This window comes from Panthera onca, chromosome F1, assembly GCF_046562875.1.
Source record: "Panthera onca isolate mPanOnc1 chromosome F1, mPanOnc1 haplotype 2, whole genome shotgun sequence".
NCBI lineage: Eukaryota > Metazoa > Chordata > Mammalia > Carnivora > Felidae > Panthera > Panthera onca.
In genome coordinates this window covers 37,501-60,000 of record NC_138355.1, presented here as the reverse complement: position 1 = coordinate 60,000, position 22,500 = coordinate 37,501, and positions in this window count along the sequence as shown.

Genomic DNA, 22,500 nt, shown 5'->3' with positions numbered 1-22,500 from the left:
CGCGCGCGCTCGCACACCACACGCCCGAGGCACACGGGCCCCGGCACCGGACACCGGCCAGGCCTGGCGGGACCCTCCCCCGACTCAGAGGGGGGAGGCGCAGGCCGCGGTAGGCGAAGAGCGGCGCTCGGCCCCACCGCGGGGCCGACAGACCTCCTCTCGCGCGGGAGAGAAGGCTCCGCCTAACACGCACAAGGGCATGCAGTCACCCTGACACAGGTGGCCACTACGCGCACAGGAGGGGGCAGCGACTGGGGGGTTCCGGTACCCCAAGGCACCCTCTCGGATCGCTAGAGAAGGCTTTCTCACCAAGGGCGCACCGCCCCCCACCCAATTCGTCCCCCCCATCGGGACCCGCCAGATAAAAGGCGTTTCTTCCCGGGGCCACCAGGGCCCGGGGCGGGGGAGAAAGGTCCACGGCAACGGAGTGACACAGGGCATTCCTGAGCATTCGCGGTCAGGGCCCACAACGAGGGCCACCTGCCTTCCCCACGCGCGGTTGCTCGTGTCGCCGCCCGGAAGGAGCGCCGCGCCTCCGGGTGAGGCCCGAGAAAAACCGAGGCAAAACACCGGCAGCAACGCGCTGGGCAAGAAACCGACAGTCCTCGCTCAGAGGGAGTTTTGGCCAAGCGCCACGGCGCCGGCTCGGCCCGCCACGATCGCTCAACTCGCCCCACCAAGTCAGCCCCCCGCACCCCTCCGGGCAACAGCGGCCCGTTGCGGGGCGGGGACGACAAGGCGCCCGCTCCCCGCAGCGGGGGGAACGGGTGTGCCTCCCTTCACCGATTCTGCCACCCGCCCACCTCGGGCAACTCCGCCAACGGCGGCGACCCAAAGGGGGGTCCGCTGGGAACAGGGAACGGCGCCACCACTCGGCTTCAGGCACCTGAGACGACCTGGAGCGCTCCAGGGGCACCACGGAGGGCCAGGCGCCACGCGCTCAGCACGCCCAGGCGGCGAGCAGCGTGGCGTCGGGTGCAGCCCCCCCACCACAGGGAGGCCGCCCACCACAACACAGCCAAGAGAGGCCAGCGAGAGTGTCCGCTGCGTCAGCCGACCCCGGCCCCGCAGCGACGGGAGGCCGGGATCGGGCCGGAGTCCGCACCCCTCTGCAACCCCCCGCGCCGCCCACAGGCGGGAAGGAGGAGCATGGGGCCCGCAGGCAGAACGAGAAGAGCGGTCCCACTCACCAGGAGTGTCCGTCCCTCGTCTGACACGGCTTAGGCCCGGCCCGGGAGAACGCGACATCACCACATCGATCGGTTACCGCCACACGAGGCAGTCCTGGGGTGAGGAGGGGGCTGGGGAAACGCCCGGCGAGGACAGCGACCAGAGGAGGACCTGCTTCAGCCTCGCCAGCACCCCTCCCCCACCTCTCCCAGGGAACAGGCAGCCGGACAACCCACAAGGGGAAAAGGGAACGCCTGACACGCGGCACGGAGCCTTGCGAGGGTGGGTTTGTCACGGCCACGGCCGGGTGCCCGCAGCGGGGAGCGCACGGGGTAGAAGACCCACGCCGCCTCCCCACGCCGCCCTCGGGTGCCAGAGACCGGAGGTGGCGCCACAGCCTGAACCACACCTGGATGCACGAGAGCCGGCGCGCAGGCCCAGGCAGACGGCTCGAGCAAGCAGGCGGGCAAAGGGCGGAGTCGGGCTCGGCTCGGCGTCACCGCCAAGCCCGGAGCCACGCCAGCCAGCGGCGACGAGGCCCAAGTCTCTCTTACAGGATGACAACCGCCACACCAGAACGTGTCAGCACCTACCTGGCAGCAAAAAGTACCTCTTTCAGGAGACAAAAATAACCGCGTTGGCAGGCGGGGCCGAGCCACAGGTCACTGGGACCTTCTGGGACCCTGGCCCGGCCACGGGCCCCAAGCATCTTCCCATCACCGCCAAGCAACCCCACCCCCCCCGGAAGTCCCCGGGGGCCATCTGGTCGACCCCGGGACCGACCGACCGACCGACCGACCGACCGGGGAATCGCGGGATGGGGGGGGGGGGATGGCCGGGTAGGCCCTGCCCCGTTACACGTTCGCCCGTCCACGGGTCGTCTCCGGGTCGGGACTTAGAAAAATAAAACACTCCGCGCTGTCGCCTGCGGAAGCCTCCCCGGACCTCGCAAGACCGGCCCCATGCCAGTCCCCGACCCCCGGCTGGGACTGTTTTGGGGGGGGGGGGTCTGAATTGCGCGGAGGCGCCCCCGACGACCGGACCTCAACGGGGATCGCGGGCGCGCCGGCGTTGGCGCCCTATACGTGCTTCCCCTCGCGGCCCGGTCCCCAACTCCGCAGCGGGCCTCGGAAAATCTGGGGAGAAAATCGGGTCCAACGACCGGGAGCACCACGCGTGCCCACGCCCGGGCCCATCGCGCCCTCCGCGGGCTTCCCCTCAAGGCTCAGGACGGTCCTCACCGGCCCGGCCCGGCCCGGCCCAGCCCGGCCCGACCGCGAAGCGGGAGGGAAGACAAAAGACGCCTGGCAGGGAAGGACCGACGAGCGACCCACGGGGCCACAGTCTCCGGGTGGCGGCCCCGGACGGTCCCCGCGGTCGGGGGGGGGGGGGGTGGGAGGGGAGGAAAGCACCGGCGGGTGCTGGTCGACCCGTCCGGGCAGCCCCCCACCCTGGCTCGCTCCCAGGGAGCGCCGCCGCTACTCCCCCATATACCCGGAGGTTCAATCTCCGGCAAGTGCACCAGCCGCCGGCGTCCCGACGACAGCGGGACGATCACGCCAACGTCGCCGGCCTTCTGGAACTCCGCCCCGGGCACCGCGGCCGAATCGCATCCCTTGCCGACGTCGCCGACGCTCCGGAGGGGAAACGCTATATAAAAGCGGCCGCCAGGTGGCGCCCGACAACCGACCGAAACGTCAGCGGGGACAGCTCGCGATCTCGGGGCCGAGAGGGCGCACAGCCGGCGGCCCGGCCGCCCGATCTCGTCCCGGCCCACTCCGGATGCCGCCTCTCGGTCCCAGGCCGGCGGAGGGCGTCCGCCTCGGGAGCTCCCGGCCGGCCGGCACGGCGCGACCCCGGCAGCCCAAGGGACACTCGAAAAATGCATCGGGGCGGCTGCCGCTGAAAAGGCGGGGGGGGGGGGGGGGGGGGCAGACCGGCCACTCGACTCCCCGGCCGGCCGAGGCGGACGTGCGCGGAAAATTCCCCGCACACACCGGGCGGGCCGGGCACGGGCGGCCCAGAGCGGCCCAGGCGGCGCCCGCGCTCCCGGGAGGACTTAGACACATTTCGGCGGGCAGGAAGGGAGGGAGGGAGGGAGAGACGGACGGTAAAACCGAAACCACGCGAGAGAGTACTCCCAGAACAACAACGGACGGACGAGCCGTTTTTATTCTATTGGGTCAAGCGGGGGAGCGTCTCTCTCGGAAACATAACAAACCAAGCTGCGGGGGGGGGGGGGGGACAGAAAGAGGGTGATGGATAAACGAACGACCACGGATAAAGCTTAAGCAAAGTCCTTCGCCGCACGGGGCCACGACGAAGTCCAAAGACCACAAACAGGTACGGGGAACATGGGTGCAAGTGCACCGCGTGGCAAGCGACAAGAATATGGCTTTCACCATTACTGTCCTCAATAAACACCACTACGGGCGGCGGTAGCGCCGGGGGGGGGGGGGGGGGGGGGGATGGAGAACGGAAGGAGTTAATAGCCACTCACTAAAAAATGTCCCGGTTCCCAGAGGACCCTACAGTCCAAAGGGGGGGGGTGGGCCCCCGCAGGGAAAAGGAAGGTGTCACCGAGACACACCCTATGCCTCCACCCTCTTAGGGTTTGCAGGTGACCCTGAGGGTGACACTGACATGAGACAGGTTAACCGTACAAGGAGCCAACAAATTGATTTCCTACAAGTTTCACGTGACAGGTAGAGCCCCTCCTGAGGAAACCAAGACCCTGAGAAGTGGCCAAACCTAAACGCTTGTATATTGGGTTGAACAAGGAGAAGCGACGGTGGACGACTAACTGAACTACGTGGGGAGGCTAAAGGATGATGAGGATTTTAAAACCAACCAACCAACCAAGATCTGTTCTCCTCTAGAATTCTCTCCACTTCTCCCCCTGTCCTTGAGGATAAGAATGTCACTCCCCTGGTGGCATAGGAAAGACGGGGGGGGGGGGGGGGGGGGGGCGGGGGGGGGCACTTCCAGGGAGAAAAGGAGGAGAGTGCTCCGTGCATGCTTCTTGCACCTGCTGGGCAGGAGGGTAGGGGTGGGTGGTTTACTTTGCTTGCTTGCTTGCTTGCTTGCTTGCTTGCTTGCTGCTGCTTTTTGAAAGCTTCTCTAATGTTTCCTTTACATCTAAGTCTTCCTTTCCAGTTTGGCTTTGGACAGGAGGAAGGCAGGCCACATGTTTTTCTGACACGGTGGAGAACGAAGGGTAAGATGAGTGCGGGCCCGTGCGTATTCTTTTCCGTCAGTCACGTGCCGTGGTGAGCGGAGCATCAGCTCTTGCCGGATGGGTGTCTCATTCCTTCGTGAACCATCAGGCAAGATGTCGGGCAAACACACACAGGGAGACTAAAGGTAGGAAGAACGTAGAGAAGACGGGCGACACGTGCCCGAGTCTCCAGAGCGACGATTTCATCCAGGGCACGGCAACGTCCAAGGTTTCCGGACACCACGTTGACGGACGCTTTGGTGCGTAGGTCACTTTGAATCTACAGTGCCACCCTCCGGTCCATTAGCACGTTGCCTCCGGCTCACGTGAGCGAGCGGTGGTGTCGTCGCGCAAAGAGACCGTGGGACTCGTCCCGGGATGGAACTGGGCCAGAGAGAGGGAGGGACGCCGCAGCCCATCGTTGAGCTTCAGGTGTCTGTAAGAGACCGAGTCTCTAAAGTACACCGAGGCACAGGGCGACCCGCTCGCTCGTGCCTGGACGTCTCTTTGTTCTTTCGAGGGGTCGATATCTGTGAGTGTGGTTTGTTTACTTTCCGGACAAGGTGAAAGAACTCTGAAACAGGAAATATTGGCACAAGGGGTCTGGTGGGATGGGAGGGTGCGGGTCAGTCCACGTACCGAGGACACGGGAGGATCGGGCGTCTGAACAACCAGGCGGAGAGGGGAGTTTAGCCTCGGTCATCACGGCAACCGGCACCTCGACAGAAACCACAGAAGGTGCCCAGGACGAACTGCGTCGCAGGAGCCAGCGTGGGCATTGCCCCACTACCCTCAGCCCTCAGCCCTCAGCCCAGCAGCAGGCAGCAACTGTCGTCCGGGTCCAGGCCGCGCCCCACTGCCCTCTTCTCAGCCAGAGCGGTGCCCCGGGAGGGCGGCCCCGGAACAGATACCTCCTCCCCTCCACACACATCTCGCCAACCCCTTGACCGCTTTGCCCGGGATACACAACTCCGCTGTACCCAGGCATGATTTTTCCCGTGGACCGGGGGCCTCCTTGGCCACTTAGGGTGCTCGCACCAAGATGAATCGGGCTAGAGACAGGGACACCTGTGCAGCCCGCTATTGAGCTGAAGGGGCCTCTAGGAGAGGGACTCTCTAAAGTAGCTGACGTACAGGGAGACCCGCTCGCTCGTGGCCGGATGTGTCTTTGTTCCTTTATTTCTTTTCGTGTTCTTTATTATCATGTTTGGTACAATTGTAAGCGGGATTGGGTTGTTTGGGGTTTGTTTTTTCTTTTCTTTTCTAATTTGTCTTTCTGCGGTGTCATTATCGGCGTATACAGACGCAACAGATTTCGGTACATAGAGTTTGTATTTTTCCTGTGGACCAGGGGCCTACTTTGCCGCTTAGGATGCATGCGCCCCCACCCCCTGCCCACCCGCAGCCTTCAGTTCCCCAAACCACTGGAGGACTCGTGGGGGTGGGAGTGGGGGTGAGGGTGGGGGAGGGGTGGGGGGCGGGGATGGGAGTGGCAGTGGAAGGGAGGTTCAGGGCGATTCATTCCAATGGGCCTCATTCAACCCCTTCGTTCAAATGCAGAAAGCTTTCTGTTAAAGTCTGAGCCTGGGGCTTCTCTGCATTGAATGGCTTTCTTCAACTCCCCCAACCCTTAGGCTGCAGTTTCTGAACTACTGGGAGGAAAGGGAGGAAAGGGAGGAAAGGGAGGAAAGGGAGGGAAGGGGGGGGGGGGAGGGAAGGGGGGGAGGGAAAGAAAGAAGGGGTGGGGGAGAGAAAGGGGGGAGGGGAGAAGATGATGTCTGAAGAACTTGCCTTCTCTGGAGCAAAGAGTGTCCCCTCCTTTTCCTAACCCAGGAAACCTCAATAAACCATTTGAGAATCATGGATGTGGAGGATGATATCTTACTATAATGCCTTCCAGGGGTGGGGGTGCAGGTACGTGGAAGGGTAGGGAGTTGGCGAGCGAGCGAGCGAGCGAGCGAGCGAGCGGCATGGTGTGGCGTGGCGTGGCCTGCCGAGTCAGAGTCAGAGGGTGGCATGAAACACGTGATGGTGGTGTCTTAGGGTTCAGAGGCCAAACACAGGCATGGGGCAATAAGGGATAGAGGGTGGGGGAGGCCTGACAGGGGACAATTGTGACCCCGGGCGATGGTCCCAGCGGGCACACTCCTGTAAAGCAACACTAACACTCTATTGATTAGCCATTGACCTCTCCTCCCTCTCCCACCTGCTTCCAAAGGGAAACTGAGTACAGTTTCATTCCACAGGCACTGGCTGTTTCACATGCAACCTTTGACGTGCCACTAAAAGGAGGAAGAAAGATGGACACACATGAAACAGCCCCACAGATGGCCTAGAGGGCGTGGGCGGGGCTCTCATCAGTCAAATTGGGAGTCTGAGTCAGGATCCTGGGGTTGTTTCAAAACATGGAATGGAAGGGGCTCCTGGCTGGCTCACTCAGAAGAGCATGCGACTCTTGGACTCTTGATCTCTGTCAGGGTTGTGACTTCAAGTCCCACATCGAGTGAAGAGAATGTGAAAAATGAATGAAGGAATGAAGGAATGGATGAACAAACTTAAAAAAAAAAAAAAAGGTTGTGGGGCGCCTGGGTGGCTCGGTCGGATAAGTGTCCGACTTGGGCTCAGGTCATGATCTCACGGTCCGTGAGTTCAAGCCCCATGTCGAGCTCTGTGCTGACAGCTCAGAGCCTGGAGCCTGCTTCAGAATCTGTGTCTCCCTCTCTCTGACCCTCCCCCATTCATGCTCTTTCTCTATCTCAAAAATAAATAAAAGTTGAAAAAAAAAAAAAAGTTTGCAACGTTTATGTCTTTAAAACAAATGGAATCGGTGGGGTGCCTGGGTGGCTCAGTGGGTGAAGCATCCCACGCTTGCTAGATTTTGACTCATGTCATATCTCAGGGTTCGTGAGACCAAGCCCTGCATTGGGTTCTCACACGGACAGTGCAGAGACTGCTTGGGGTTCCCTCCCTACCCCCCCATACCTCCCCCATAAACCAATAAATAAACATCAAAAACATAAATCTTAAAACACTACAACAAATGGAATGGAAAGAGAGAACGCAACGAGGAGGATGTGAATGTTGCACCTAATACCACTGAACTCTACGCTTATATATGGTGAAAAATCTCAATTGTAGGTGATGTCTACTTCTAACCACAACTGAAAGGAAAACGACAAAACACCGGTCCTTGGCTCACAGTAAGGGAATTCCTGGATTTGGTCCGAGAGGGCCTTCTCATCCGCCGTGTGGAAAACTATGGAATGGTTTCTTCCTCTCCAGGCCGATGACCATTGCCAACGACAGTAGGTGTAGGTGCTGTCCTCCTACCTGTGAAGGAAAGGCAGGAAGAAGTGTAGCATTTAAAAGCATCTTTTAAACGCTGTCCACCTTTCCCAGTTTGTCCCCTCACTATGTCTTGCTTACCTTTTATAGCATTTACCCTATGTCGATGCAAAATGAATGAGCCTTTTTAAAAACAATTTTAAAGAGGAAGGAAAAGAGTTTCATTGGAGCCCAAGTTAGGAGGGCTGACGGGGATACGCAATCTTCACAAAGCAGTCAGTCATCTGGGGAAGGCCTCACATTGGGCATACATACAGCTTACCAAAAAAAAAAAAAAAAAAGGAAAAACAGGGCACGGGGGCGGGGGGGGGGGGGGGGGGGGTTGGCCGCAGATGTTAGGAATCATCATGAGGAGAAAGAACACATTCCAGAAAGTTACAGACTTTATCTTCTGTTTTTAGTATGTGCAAGGCTGTATGACTTCAATCTTATGGCGACCAGGAAGGTTTTTGTATTGTTTTCTTTTGTTTCCCTTATCTTTATAAGCCGCCTTTGGAAGCCCCCTTTTTTAGTTAGTTACGTTTAAGAAAAAAAAATTTTTTTTTTTTTTTTTAACAAACCAGACATACAATCTGTGCTCAGGACAGAAAAAGAGCTCATGCTTTGAGGTTTTCTGGAGTCCCTTTGACCTCGGTAAATATTAAATGTATAGCTTCCCTGGGAGAGCACCAACATAAAAAGTTTAGAATTTCCTTTATCATTTCCCCGTCTTGATCGATAATCTTTCCTCAGAAATCACGGACGATCAACCTGATGTTTTTATGTCCCTCAGTGCCAGGTGACTGTCTTGTCTGCCCTGGGTGTGTCCCTCCTTGCTAGGTATGAGAGAGAGAGAGAGAGAGAGAGAGAGAGAGAGAGAGAGAGAGAGTGTGTGTGTGTGTGTGTGTGTGTGTGTGTGTCTGTAAACACACATATATGTCTTTGAACCACCTAGGGTTCCTCGTTGGGGTGAACTTATTGTAACATAAATGGTGGGAAACTCAAAAGTGACGTATGTTCTCTGTAAGTTCCATTGACCAGCAGACATAGTTCATGTGCTTGGCTCAGATGGTCTGCCTTTGTATTTGGCAAAGCATTTTTAACAGAGAGACAGGGACAGCAACACACTTTCAACAAGGACAATTTGAAGGAGCCAGTGCAACATTGGAATACACTTCAATTGACAAAAGAATGAAATCCCAAGAATCCTTTACATACCTGTTGATAAAAGGGAAGGCACATCTGTGATTATTGATGAGGAAAGATGGAGCACCCACATTGAGGAAACATACCTGTCATGCATATTCCCAGGTTTGCTTAGGGGCGGAGACTTAACATGAGAAGGAGGCAAAATTTAGTCCCTGATGTCAGGAGGTTACCTTAGGACACGGAGAAGGGGCTGTGGGTATGCCCCGAGAGCTGGTATAACCTGGATGGGGACTTAGGCTCTTTCTCTCAGGGCTGTGCTGGCTTATAGGCTGCAAGCATATCGGTGGACCTTGAGTCCAGGCTTCTTCAGAGACAGCTAGAGTTTGTTTGTGGGACCTGAAAAGACACAATAGCTGATTAGGGGCAAATAGTTCCCTGAAGAACAAGATTTAGGTTCTCTGCGAGAGAGAGCGAGCGTCAGCCTCCTTAACCCTCCGTGGCACAGTTTCAATTGCCCACTCCCCACTCCCCGCCCCCCACACTCACCCCCAGCCTCTGGAGTTTGGATCATTTCCCAATGGTAAGGAACAGGGACGATGATGGGTGATGGCTCGGGCTAGGGCTATCCGTTTATCTCCCCCGGTGAGAACAGTTTCTGTAAATCTCACCTGTCACAGGCCTAGGTGCAGGGCTACACAGAAGTTGTGAAGGGAATCGAAGGAACATGGAGTCAGAGGTGTTAAGTTTTCTTCCCCTTTATAAGTTTCCATTGTCGATCCCTCATTCCACTTCTATGGAACAGGGATGGAGGTCCACCTTCTGAAACTATTTCAAGCCGAATTAGGGTGTGGCAGGGGCTTTGGAAGGGAAGGATTTGACAGGGTGCAGGTCACAACTTTTGCTCCCTTGTGCTAATTGGGGGTGGGGGGGGGGGTGGGGGGAATCAGAGATAGTTCCTATCTGAGATCTTGGGTATTTTTCTGCATAGTTTGGTACTGCATCATATCCTGAGATTTCTCCCCAAGTGTATTCTAAGGAATAGTAACAGTATAGTCAAACCCAATGTTATAACCACCTTGTGGGGGGAGGGCGCGGGGGGGAAGGTTGTGGTGGTCAAGGGCCTCTTACTGTACCCAAGTGAATTGCTGTCTGATTTTATTTTTATGTTTTTTTTTTAAATCTTATTAGGTAACCTTTACACCCAACGTTGGGCTCGAACTTACAACCCCAAGATCGAGAGCTACACGCTCTACCGACTGAGCCATCCAGGTGCCCCTGTTTATGTGGGCTTTTGTTGCTGGGGCACCTGGGTGGCTCCGTGGGTTAAGCATTGGACTCTGGCTCCGGTCAGGATCTCGCCGTTCGTGATTTCGAGCCCCGCATCCGACTCTGTGCAGACAGCTCAGAGCCTGGAGCCAGCTACAGATTATGGGTCTCCCTCCCCCCCACCCCCTCTCAAAAATAAATATTAAGAAACTTATAAAAATACAAATAAAATATGGGTTCTTATTTCTAAAGAGGAGCTAATACAGTTGCAGCAAGTGTTTGTGAACTAGCTTTGACTCTGCCTCCTCGTTCAGCAAGCAATCAGGTAACTAATAAGAGGTACTTCTACAGAAAGAAAAGAACACCACGGGTTAATGGGTAGAACAACTTATAAACCCAGTGTCTAAGTCCCAAGTGCGGTCAGTGAGAAGGTGTCTAGATGCCAGGCTCGAAGCATCCTCAGCTGGAGTGGGAGCAGGCAGGGGGCAATCTGACCGATTTTTCTGGCATGTAGTTCAAATGTCTCATTTTGGGGGATTCTGAGTGGCTCAGTGGGTTCAGGTTCAGTATTCAAGTCTGGATCTCCACTCAGGTCTCAATCCCAGGGTCGTGAGCTCAAGGCCCCAGTTGGGCTCCACACTGGGCGTGGTGAAGCCTACTTTAAAAACAACAAAAACACAACAGCAGCAAATGTCTCGTTCTGAATGGCCCATAGAGCAACAGGCACACAGATTGTCTACAACTGTGGCAATTTCTCTGAAGTTTATCTCCAGTTGTCCAGCTTTCCTTTGCAGGGCTTCAGGGAAAAGGGCCATTTGAGTTCTTCAGGATGGTAAGATAAGAGGATGGGAGAGGATTGGAAGCCTGAGTTTGAAGAGTCATAGTCAGATATTCGAGGAAACCAGGATTCAGGATCCAGCCCAGTTTTAAAGGCAAACAACAAACAGTCAAAGAAAATTAATTAACCAGAACTAGAAGTTAACATCCACAAAAGAGCTATTGAAATACAATCTTTTTCTATCGAGACCCCTCCATTCCTGTCAAAGATAGCCCAATGAAAACTAATTTGTTTGTAAAATAAGTCCAGTGTTAACAGACATGGCTTCAGTATTGACATAAGCACAGCAAGAATAGCGATTGACCATATAGTATTTTGTGTATTTTCTCTCTTCTTTTCCGCCTGCCTGCCTTCTTTTTATTTATTTTTTTTTTATGGAGTTCTTTTTTTCCTCTTAAGTTAATTCCTTTATTTTGAGAGCTGGGAGGAAAGGGAGAGGGGGAGAGGGGGAGAGGGGGAGAGGGGGAGAGGGGGAGAGGGGGAGAGGGGGAGAGGGGGAGAGGGGGAGAGGGGGAGAGGGGGAGAGGGGGAGAGGGGGAGAGGGGGAGCTCTGCACTGTCAGTGCAGAACCCAGCTCAGGGCTCAAATCCATGAACCATGACCGTAGGTGAAATCAGACGCTTAACCGACTGAGCCACCCAGGCCCCCCACACACCAGAATTCTTTACACTGTCAAATGTACGAATGTATCTCATCATTTTCAGAAACACGTTGTGGTGTTTGGTTTTGTTTCTTTTTTCTTTTACTGTACAATTTTTAGCAAGTCATGAAACGGGCGCCTGGGTGGCTTTGTCAGTTAAGCATCCAACTTCGGCTCAGGTCATGATCCCACGGTTCGGTTCGTGAGTTTGAGCCATGCATTGGGCTGTCTGTGCTGTCAGCACAGAGCCCGCTTCGGATCCTCTGCCCCTCCCACCGACTCCTTCTGTGTGTGTGTGTGTGTGTGTGTGTGTGTGTGTGTGTGTGTCTGTCTCTCTCTCTCTCTCTCTCTCTCTCTCTCCTAAAAATAAAGAAATAGGCTGGAAAACAAATCTTCAAGGAAAAAAAAAAACAACAAACGATGAAACATGTTTACTAACAGACCCAAGTATCTTTACTGTTTTTCTGAATAAAGCCAAAGACCAACACACACACACACACACACACACACACACACACACACACACACACAGCAAAACAAAAAACAAAAAAACAAACAAAGAAAAGAAAACGCCGTAGGTTTAGTAATTCACAATTTAGTATTTTATCTTCTGTGGAAAAGACTCAGATGTCTGAAGAACTGAACCTAATTTACCACTTAGCAAAGCTTTGAAGTTACAGGTCATGAAAGATTTGGGAAGCCATTTTAAAAGTTTACAAATAGGGACTCCTGGGCGGCTCAGTCGGTTAAGCGTCCGACTTCGGCTCAGGTCACAATCTCACAGCTCCGTGAGTTCGAGCTCCGCGTGGGGCTCTGTGCTGACCTCTCAGAGCCTGGAGCCTGCTTCGGATTCTGTGTCTCCCTCTGTCTCTGCCCCTCCCTCGCTGACATTCATTCTCATTCTCTCATTCTCTCTCTCTCTCTCTCTCAAAAATAAATGGTATAAGGAAAAAATTTAAAGGTTTACGAGTAAACATTTTTGTGTATTTAACCTATCTCCTGTCAACATTCACCCACGAACACTGTATGCGAGAGACAAAATCGACCATCGTTTGAAGTACTTTTTGCTGACAAACTGCAACGGGTACCAGTGAAGTCATAAACTGAAGTCACATGAAAGCTGATTAGGCCCCTGCCTCGGGCCTGAACCCTAGAGTGCGTGTCTGAGTGGAACAAGGAAGGGCGTAAGTGTTTGTAAAGTTTTTTTGATTTTGTTTTTGATACCTGTTGTAAAACGAGGGAGAAAACGTGTTATGTTGTTTGTAAAGGTCACAGAGATGTATATTTTGAGGACCACAATTACAGGGTCAGTATTGGGACGGAAGCAAGGCCATGACCGGAGCTGCCCACCCCAAAGGCTTGTCATGCAGAGAGCACCAAATTCAAGCCATTTTACAACCACCACCACAAAGAATAAAACCTAACTATCTGCATTGTATTTGATATCGACGGCTCCGAAAATATGTCCATTTTAAGTAAGCAATCACCCTTCCATGGCCCTTAGTACCCAAGACGTCACACCCGTGTCCACTAAAAAGTCAAACGATCTGTTTCCCCACCATCAGGCTCACACGGGAGGCCCCACCACCGGGGATGGCCTAGGAGATCACTGGAGCCACACCAACTGATGCAGAAACAGGGGGAGGGGGAGGCGGCCAGGGAGCCGCCGGCCAGGCCCCAGGCAGATTTAAAGTTTTGGACTCACCTTTTTGTGTTTCTTTCATCTTTTTCTTTTGCGCCTCCAACTCCGCGTCCGCGTCCACCTCCTACTTCTTCTTCCATCTCTGTCTCCTGTCTTTGCCTCCTGCAAAAGTGGCTTTGTCTCTGGTTGCTTTTCAGCCCCCTGTGGAAGAGGTGAAGGAGGAGCAGGCCGTGGGGTGGGCACCCATCTTGGCGCTTGTGCTCGGGGAGGAGGAGGGGCGGGTTTAGGATCACTGGCATCTGTCTGCCTTCCTCCTCTTCCTCATTCTTCTGACTATTGGGAAAGGGTGTGTGGGTGTGGGTGTAGCGGGGAGGGCAGGTGTGTTCAATTTTTCTCTCTCCTCTCTCTGGGCCATCAATTGTGTCCCTTCCCGTGAGGCAACTTTCTTATGGAGTAACATAAAACTCTGAATGTAGAGAATTTCACACACACACACACACACACACACACACACACACACCCCACACCCATGCCCCGTTCACGTGAATGTGAAACACATTTGGGTTTGTTCTGATCCTCCTGAGTGTTAGAATGCCCAATGTTCACAAGAGCTTGCCTTGAAACACAGTAACGGAGCTCGGTTACAAATTGGTGTGAGCAATAGCATCCAGAGGTAGAGAAAACATCTCACATGGATAACATCTATGTGGCCATAGATCCACAAACAAGATGCAAACCAACATCAGCCTCTGTTTCACTCCTATTTGTGGAGAGGACGCGAAAGACCCAATGGTCAAATCTCCCCCTTTTATAAAAACAAATCCAATCGCACGAGAGCATTACCGTGGATGGATCCCATCGTGCAGGTGTTTTCCATTTCCAATGAGAACACAGCCAATTTGGTGCAAAGAAGCCAAAAGCTGCGGCAACCCACAAACCAAATGTGGCCCGGGATATCTCCGTGAGCGTCCCTTCCTCCCCAAAAGCCGGGGCTTCGCTGATGGAACCAAAGGGCTTCCTAGTTTCTGGCTGCATCGTCTCACGGCCAGCTTTCTCTAAGGGAGCACACAAGAAAACTCATTCAGACACCTCCAAAGAACCCCATCTGGGCCATCAGGGACTCAGGTGACCTTTCCATGTTCCCATGTAAGTAAGCACTTGCAAGTATAGGCTCCATATGTCCTATACGTGTAGCCTGCCGAAGTTTCCTTTTGGGGATGGGTGGTTGCTTTCTCCACACTTAGAGCAAGGTTATTAAATGGTGGCGGTCACGGTGGTGTTTTTTCCTCTTCCGTAAAGAGTTACAAGGCGGCCATTTCGTGGGAGCGAAGCGGTAGCTGGGCTGCTCCTGGATCCCTCGCCGCTTCGGGTTCCCTGTCAGGCTTCCTAGCAGCGGCCTAGCGGAGAAATAAGAGCAGGTGTCTGAATGTACTCGGGTGACCAAAGATGAGAATGACGAGCCCATCGAAATGCCATCGGAAGACGACGGGACAGTGCTGCTGTCCACAGTGACAGCCCAGTTTGTCGGCAGCACGTGGACTGCACTACCGGAATCCAGCGTCTCAGCGTATGAGAGGTGTCCGGCTGGTCAAAGACATTCTGCACATCCCTGATGCTGGCTGGGGAAATCCGGTAGCGGATAGTCGTCAACTTATCCCAAAGATAGCCACAGAAAAAGGGACGAGACAGGTGCCTGCTTCTTCAGCAGTGAAAGTGAAGAGAGCCATCCAGGGTACGTCAGATTTAAGAGTGTTGGGTCTCCCGTGGAAAACAACCGAACAGGATCTGAAAGAGTATTTTGGGAGCTTTGGAGAGGTTCTTCTGGTTCAGGACAGGAAAGATATTCACACTAGTCCTTCAAAGGGTTTTGGCTGTGTTCCTTTTACGTAATAGGAAACCCAGGTGAAAGTCATGCGATCAAGGAACGATGGTGTGACTGCAAACTTCCTGAATCTCATCCAAGCCCAGATGAGCTTTTGAGAAGCAGGAAGGCGTTTGTCGGGTGCCTTACAGAGGGACGTGACTGCCTATAAGCTGCAGCAGTTCTTTTGCCAGGACTGAGAAGCGGTAGACAGCTTCATTCCCAAACGGTTCCCGGACTTTCCCTTTGTTACATTTGCAGATGATCAGGTAGCCCTCGCCCTCACCCTCGCCCTCTCTGATATTATTATTGAATTTATTTTTCTCAATGTACCCCCAAGGTACTTAGCCTATAGGGCAACAGTGGTTTGAGGAGGAGAGTCCTTCATACCCCTCGCCCTTTCAGCCCCCGCCCTGGCACAACCCCCTCCAGGAGCCCTCTGTTTGTTCCCCTTAGGGAAGAGCCTCTTACGTTTTTGTCCCCCTCCCTGTTTGTATGTTATTTTTCCTTCCCTTCCCTTCTTCCCTTCTTCCCTTCCCTTCCCGGGTTCCCTTCCCAGAGTTCCTCTGTTTGGGAAGTGAAGGTCCTCACACGGGTGAGGTCCTGTGATACATGTGTTTCTCTGAGGGACGAATGTCACTTTGCATGACACCCTCCAGTTCCATCCAGGTACTTGCAAATGGCAAGACTTCATTCCCTCTGGTGGCCGAGCACTGCTCCGTTGTAGATGGATACCACCTCTTCTGTATCCATTCATCCATCGATGGACATTTGGCCCCTTTCCATACTTTGCCTACCGCCGATAGTGCTGCTATGCACACTGGGGTGCGTGTGCCCCTTGGAAACAGCAGACCTGTATCCTTTGGCTAAGTACCTAGTCGTGAAAGTGCTGGGTCGTAGGGTACTTCTATGTGTCATGTGTTGAGGAACCTCCTCAGGTCCCTGGTTCTGGAAAGAACTCCGATAGTGGTTCTAAATCAGGTGCGGCCATCGGTTGGGGACCCCCATCAAATGCAGAGTCAGGCAGCGGTTTTCCTGCAGGCTTTGGCTCAAGCACGGATTCTAAATCTTCCAGCTGGGGAATTTATACAGCGGGGTAGGTATAGACTGGTAGGAATTCAAATTTTTCTAAACACATGGTAAGTGTATTTCTTTTTTTCTTCTCTTCTCTCTCTCTCTCTCTTTCATTTTCTTTCTTTCTTTCTTTTTTTTTTTTTAAACATTTATTTATTTTTGAGATACCGAGAGAGACAGAGCGGGAAGGGGAAGGAGCAGAGAGAGAGGGAGACAGAATCCGAAGCAGGCTCCAGGCTGTCCGCACAGAGCCCGGTGCAGGGCTCGAACCCACAAACCGTAAGATCATGACCTGAGCCGCAGTCACACACTTAACTGACGAAGCCACCCATGCACCCCACCCATGGTTAAGTGTATTATAAAACCCATCCATACTGAGAGTTTTCAGAATCAGTACGTTCAGCGTGGGGTATATTCACCACTATTTTTGACATTTTTCTTTAGAAAGAGAGGCAAAGCTAAATGAATTTTAGAAGTTTTGTTACATGAAGTGTTGAAATATCAGGTGTTTGAAAGCGAACTGCTGTTTGCCTGATTGGTTCTCGTTCTCTCTCTCTCTCTCTCTCTCTCTCTCTCTCTCTCTCACACACACACACACACACACACACACACACACACACACACACAGGCTACAATGGACATCAAAGGATTTCTCCTGTAATATTGTATCCCTGGACTCGTCAAGTGAATTCTTTGTGCGTGTTCACTATGGAAACCATTCATTAGAAGTACATTCTTTTTTCCTTGTTTTAATTGGAACCCCACCACATTATTTCCCCACCCCCGGGAAAACCTCCTTTTTGGAGATCATGGTGTCACAGCGTTTGGTCTTTTTGCTTTCGTTTTTAGTTTGTGACACTTGTCTCCCTTCCTATGCACAAGTACAGTATGAAGCCTTCATTGAATCTGTGCCGTTCATCTCATTTCAAATGTTTACGGGAGAAGCACTTCATTGAAAGCAGTGCTGTAAATATTCTGCCATAGGAAGGAATATTTCCGCCTACGTGCTTTCTCACTCTTGAATTCGTCTTCACACCATACAGGCTGTGACTTTGACGGTGGGTGTCCCGTTTGTATCCGCTACCCTTTATTTCGCGGAGTCGTATCAATGCTATGAATGCAAGGGTGTGCTATGTAACCAGAAGGCTGTTAGAAGTTCTGAAACCTTGTGTTTTCTGATCCTCGTGTTCGACCGACAGTGGTGCCGAAGTACGAAAGGCTAGTGTGAGTGAGAAAAGGAGAGAGTGCGTGCAGAGACTCCGTGGCGGTGGCACACGATGGATAGATTTTTTTAACCTGGTGAGATGCATCTCTCAGTCCCTTGAGCTCGGTGCAAGAGCGTGCCGAGAGCAACGATAGCAAATGACATGCGAATGTTTTCTGCATCCAAAGGACATCCACACCCGTTGGAAGACGTTGGAAGACGTAAAGAGAGTTTTGTTCTCAGAGAACCCCGTTAGTTGGATGTGTGAGGTACTTGTATTTCCCCTGCCCTTCCGTCAGCTGCTGTGAACACCGTATGGTGTGTGTTCTGTTCTGTTCCCGATCTGTTAAGTGTGGTCCCGTGAACACGGACTGAGCTTGTGGTGTGCTTCACGGGAATACTCGGAAGCAGAGCTCACCAGTGAGCTCGGGGTGTCACCACGAAGGCCGGAAGTTCTAATGTCTGCCAGGTAGCCATAAGAATGTGGTCTAATGCAGTTCTGTGTCCCGTGCTTGGATGGTCTTTATAAGAGTTGTCAGTGTTGGGAATTCTTAAATAGAATGGATGAAGGAGGAAGAGGAGGAGGAGGAGGAGGAGGAGGAGGAGGAGGAGGAGGAGGAGGAGTTGTTGTTGTCGTTGTTGTTGTTGTTGTTGTCGTTGTTACGAGGTATAATGACGAAAGACACGGCAGAAAATTTTTACAGGGTTTACTTTCTGTTTTCAGTATGTGCAAAGCTGTATGACTTTAATCTTTGGGGATCCAGGGAGGTTTTCTTCCATTTTCTCATCTGTATGTTTGGAAGGCTCCTTTTTAATTCTCAACTGACTGACTGACTGACTGATGGATTGGTTTTGTTTTTATGTCCTCTTCTCACCCAACATAAGGCCCAAACTCACAGCCTGGCAATGAAGAGTCACCCGCTCCCCTGACCTAGCTGAGCGAGCCAGCCAGCCAAGTGACCCCTTTGATCCATTTTTGTCGTTGTTGTTTATTTAAATGAAGCGGACATGCAACGTGTGCTCAGGACAGAAACAGAGCACACGCTTTGGGGTTTGGCAGGGTCATTTGGAGCTTGGTAAATGTTAAAGCCTAGCTTCCCTGGGAGCCCAGGAGCAGGGTCCACAGCCGTTAAAAGTTGACAATTTCCTTTATCGATAGCCATCGAACAGATGATTTATTGAAAACACGAATCTATGGCAAAGATCGTTCTATGGTCTGTGATCAGGATATAGGAAGAACCGGATGGCTACAGCTCCCACCTCACAGACTTCATGTTTCAGTTGGACGTAGAGGCAGGGAGGGAGGTGAGGCAGGACGGCAGGGAGACAGGGAGGCAAGCAGACTGGCAGGCAGGCAGGCAGGCAGGCCGGCCGGCGGGCCGGCGGGCCGGCAAGCAGGGAGGGAGGCAGGCCGGCAGGCAGGGAGGGAGGCCGGCAGGCAGGCAGGCAGGCAGGCAGGCAGGCAGGCAGGCAGGCAGGCAGGGAGGGAGGGAGGGAGGGAGGGAGGGAGGCAGGCCGGCAGGCAGGCAGGCAGGCAGGCCGGCAGGCAGGCAGGCCGGCAAGCAGGGAGGGAGGCAGGCCGGCAGGCAGGCAGGCCGGCAGGGAGGCCGGCAAGCAGGGAGGGAGGCCGGCAGGCAGGCAGGCAGGGAGGGAGGGAGGGAGGGAGGGAGGGAGGGAGGGAGGGAGGCAGGCCGGCAGGCAGGCAGGCAGGCAGGCCGGCAGGCAGGCAGGCCGGCAAGCAGGGAGGGAGGCAGGCTGGCAGGCAGGCAGGCCGGCAGGCAGGCCGGCAAGCAGGGAGGGAGGCCGGCAGGCAGGCAGGCAGGCAGGCAGGCAGGAAGGCAGGCAGGGAGGGAGGGAGGGAGGGAGGCAGGCAGGCCGGCAGGCAGGCAGGCAGGCAGGCCGGCAGGCAGGCAGGCAGGCAGGCAGGCAGGCAGGCAGGCAGGCAGGCAGGGAGGGAGGGAGGGAGGGAGGGAGGCAGGCAGGCAGGCAGGCCGGCAGGCAGGCAGGCAGGCCGGCAGGCAGGCAGGCAGGCAGGCCGGCAGGCCGGCAGGCCGGCAGGCCGGCAGGCCGGCAGGGTGGCCGGCAGGGAGGCAGGCAGGCAGGCCGGCAGGGAGGGAGGGAGGGAGGCAGGCCGGCAGGGAGGGAGGGAGGCAGGCAGGCCGGCAGAGAGGGAGGGAGGCAGGCCGGCCGGGAGGGAGGCAGGCCGGCCGGCAGGGAGGCAGGCCGGCCGGCAGGGAGGCAGGCAAGCCGGGAGGCAGGCAGGCAGGCCGGCCGGCAGGCAGAGAGGCAGGCAGGCAGGCCGGGAGGGAGGCAGGCCGGGAGGCAGGCAGACCGGCCGGCCGGGAGGGAGGCAGGCAGGCCGGAGGCAGGGAGGGAGGGAGGCAGGCAGGCAGGCAGGCAGGGAGGCAGGCCGGCCGGCCGGCCGGCCCGGCGGGGAGGGAGGCAGGCAGGCCGGGAGGCAGGGAGGGAGGGAGGGAGGGAGGGAGGCAGGCAGGGAGGGAGGGAGGCAGGCAGGGAGGGAGGCAGGCAGGCAGGCAGGCAGGCCGGCAGGGAGGGAGGGAGGCAGGCAGGCAGGCAGGCAGGCAGGCAGGCAGGCAGGCCGGCCGGCCGGGAGGGAGGCAGGCAGGCCGGGAGGGAGGCAGGCCGGCCGGGAGGGAGGCAGGCCGGCAGGGAGGGAGGGAGGGAGGGAGGGAGGGAGGGAGGGAGGGAGGCAGGCAGGCAGGCAGGCAGGCAGGCAGGCCGGCCGGCAGGCCGGCAGGGAGGGAGGGAGGCAGGCAGGCAGGCCGGCCGGGAGGCAGGCAGAGAGGCAGGCCGGCAGGGAGGCAAAGAAAGAAAACGTGGCATCAGGGTACCTGGTGGGCTCAGGTGGTGGATCGTGCCACTGTATCTCGTGGGTTGCGAGTTCGAGTCCCACGCTGGGTGTAGCGCGCGCTTACAGTAAAATCTTTGAAAACCCATCCACAAATACAGGAATAAACAAAACATGGTATCAAAGGGGAGTAAGTGATTGATCGATGGGGGGTGGGGATCAAACGGGAATATGTGTCTAACCCGTAACCTATTCTTTATCGACGCTGCTTTCACTATTTTGCCCCGATGACTTTTTCCACAAGCGGTGGTCCCACCTGAGCGGGCTCCCTTCATCTTAAGATGTTCTGCAGCGAGAGGAAAGGCGTGAGAGGCAAAAGTTAGGCGGATCCATACAAATAAAGACAATCATCGTTTCTGAGACCAGTAGCCAAAGCTCTGCCTCCGTTTAGGATCCAATGTCGTACTTATCTCTTTAAAAACAGAAATACATACATAAAAACCAGGCAGGGTCGTTGGCTCGGATAAGGGAGGAAGCTGAAATGCAATCATGGAGAACAACATAGGGGGTAAGAAGTTGCAAGCCAGAGCGATTTCACCACCCCCGTAGCCTTTGAAATGATGATTTGGTGTCTTCGGATACAAGAGAGCTCACCCTACGTAGAAGGTTTCCCACCGCTTGTCATGAAGTATCGGAACACCACAAGCGGATTCCCGTGCTACCAAAACCTCTCTGCCAACATAATCTGTAACAGCTGCATTCTCTTGTATCGTGTGAGTGTAGCGTCATTCATTGCACCACTCTGCCATTGTTTGACCTTCCAGCGGATTGTAATTTTCATTTCTTTCGGCGTGCGTGTGGGTATGCGTATCGGGCTATCGAAAACGATCTAGCCACGTTCGGTCCTCTTTTTCTCATTTCTCATAGATGAGTGATGGCGTCAAAGGATACACCTCAGGAAACCCCACATGGAAGAGAGGCAAAGGGAAGGGGGGGGGGCAGAGTGCTTCTGTGTCCCGTGCCGCCCCCCCCCCCCCCCCGCACTGTCCCAACACACCAGTCTCCCCTCCTCCCCCCCCCCCCCCCCGTTCCAGGTGTTGGAACAACCCGGAAGTGCCTGAATTAGGGGAGTTCTTTGACGGGGGGGGGGGGGGGGGGGGAGGTTGGGGAGCACCAATGTTTGGAAACATTGCAGGGCTACCAAGAGTCAGTGTCTAAGGTACTTGGGGGGGGGGGGTGAGGAAGAGGGGGGCGTGGGGTTTCTTTCTCTTTGAGGTGATGGAAATAGTTTGGAATGAACAGTGATGGTCCCATAGCTTTGTGAGTAGTAGCCTAAGATAGCCCGCTGAAGTGTACACACACCTATACATTTGTTTACTTATTACGTATGCATTCATTCCAGTTGAGTGAGTGGGAGAGAGAGGGGGTAGGGAGGGAGAGAATGGATCACCAGGCAGGCTCCAAGGTGTCAGCACAGAGCCAGATGTGGGGGCTGAAATTCAAGAACCCCGAGATCATGACCTGAGGCGAGACTGGGACACCTTACCGAGTGAGGCACCCAGGTGCCCCTGAACTGTTCGCTTTTACAAGGATGGGAATTTTGGCATGCGAGTTGTGTTTCCAGTGTTAATAGGTGAGGAAACACCTAGAATAGTAAATGCGGGCGGGCGGGCAGGCAGGCAGTCGATGTTTTCTTTTTCTTTCCCTTCTGGGCTTCAGAGGGGGATGGCGAGTGTGAGGGAGGGAGTCCATGACACTGGGCGTAGGTGTTCTTGTGAGCTGAGCGGCTTGGGAAGTTCCCCGAACTACATGACCCCACAGGAGAACAGGAATTCCTTCTCGACGGCAAGAGAGTGGGCGACTAGCACCGCCTGAGTCTGGCAGAGCCTCAAATCTAAGTCGGGGTGGGGGAGCACTTCTGCTGTCCTACCGGTCCTGACCCTCCCTGTCTGTCTGGGGGCCCCTGAGCCGCAGGGGTGGTGTTTTGAGTTGTCCCTCTGTGGTCGTCTTTTACACCAAATACTTCTGTTGAAGGTGCTTGGAGAATAACACAGGTTGGTATTTCCAAAATGACCTTGAGATCCTATTCTCTGCCCCTCCGCCCCTCCCGTGCGCGCGTGAAGACACCCACCCACACACACCCCCCCCCCCCCCGCCCCCGCGCACACACCCCACCCCTTCCCATTCCTTCTAACTACAACTGTTCCTATTTCCATCCATGTACTCCCAGACAGCTTCCTCAAGCCCCACCGTCCACCCCGTCGACCTCTTTGGGTAGTATAAAAGCGACCAACAGGCAGGGGGCG